The sequence below is a fragment of the Nomascus leucogenys genome, chromosome 22a, assembly GCF_006542625.1.
Source record: "Nomascus leucogenys isolate Asia chromosome 22a, Asia_NLE_v1, whole genome shotgun sequence".
NCBI classification, from domain to species: domain Eukaryota; kingdom Metazoa; phylum Chordata; class Mammalia; order Primates; family Hylobatidae; genus Nomascus; species Nomascus leucogenys.
Genome location: NC_044402.1, coordinates 122,229,323 through 122,230,803, shown reverse-complemented (window position 1 = coordinate 122,230,803; position 1,481 = coordinate 122,229,323). Strand labels below are relative to the sequence as shown.

Here is a 1,481-nt window from a genome sequence, read left to right as displayed (position 1 = left end):
TGCTCATCTCACAGAGTTGCTGTGCAACTTACAATAGTCCCTGGAATATAGTAAGCACTAGGTAATTAGACTATTATCATTTCCTTTATGAATGCACATTTAAAGGCCGTATTTTTTGGGTGTTTTGTTTTGTTTTGTTTTGGGAACAAAATTTTTTTTTTTTTTTGAGACGGAGTCTTGCTCTGTCGCCCAGGCTGGAGTGCAGTGGCAATCTCGGCTCACTGCAAGCTCCGCCTCCCGGGTTCACGCCATTCTCCTGCCTCAGCCTCTCCGAGTAGCTGGGACTACAGGCGCCCGCCATCACGCCCGGCTAATTTTTTGTATTTTTAGTAGAGACGGGGTTTTACCGTGGTCTCGATCTCCTGACCTCGTGATCCGCCCGCCTCGGCCTCCCAAAGTGCTGGGATTACAGGCTTGAGCCACCGCGCCCGGCCAGGAACAAATACTTTTTAATTGGCTTGAAGTTTTTTATTTTTATTTTTATTAAAAAAATAATCCTGGAGAATCATGCAATGCTTCTAGCATTGGACACAATCCGGGATCACAAGTCTACATGCCTCTTTGCTACTGGTCCTGTAATGGCAGAACCTTTCATCTCACCTTTATTGTTTGCTATGACCCCTGCATTATCTTCAAAATAAGGAAACATGTCATCTTTTCTCCAGTATGACTTTTGTTGTCAAATGACCACTGCGGGAGGTACCTTTTTTCTGAGCTCTGGTTTGCCTTTCTTGACTGTAGTCATCACCGTGTCACCCACATCAGCAGCAGGAAGTCTGTTCAGTCATCCCTTGATCCCCTTCATGGAGATGATATACAGGCTTTTGGCTCCTGTGTTGTCAGCACAGTTGATCACAGCTCCTACTGGGAGACTCAAGGAAATTTGGAATTTTGCACCAGAGGACCCACCACGTCCTCGCGTTAACATCTTTTTTTTTTTTTTTTTGAGATGGAGTTTCACTCTTGTTGCCCAGGCTGGAATGTAATGGCGTGATCTCCGCCTCCCCTGTTCAAACAGTTCTCCTGCCTCAGCCTCCTGAGTAGCTGGGATTATAGGCACCTGCCACCATGCCCAGCTATTTTGTGTGTGTGTGTGTGTGTGTATTCTTAGTAGAGACGGGGTTTCACCATGTAGGCCAGGCTGGTCCTGAACTCCTGACCTTAGGTGGTCCACCCACCTCAGCCTCCCAAAGTGCTGGGATTACAGGCTTAGGCCATTGCGCCTGGCCCACTTCGACATCTTGAACGATGGAAATTAAAGGCCATATACTGATGTATAGTGTAAATAATGTTATCATATCTATTGGTATGCCAGCCAAAGTGATGTACCCCCAATGCATGTCTAATAGTTTGATGTGAATATTTTCTGAGCATATCATTAACCATTTTTTCTTTATGTAAGCATTATATATATATACACACACATATATATTTAATGAGAGACCTAGCATGATTCTGGAAACCTAAAAATTCCTGCAAGA

General features: G+C 44.6%; 1 pseudogene; it reads right to left on the bottom strand.

Moving 5' to 3' along the window:
* Positions 1–505: 505 nt before the first annotated feature.
* Positions 506–928, bottom strand: LOC100590785 (annotated as a pseudogene).
* Positions 929–1,481: the final 553 nt, after the last annotated feature.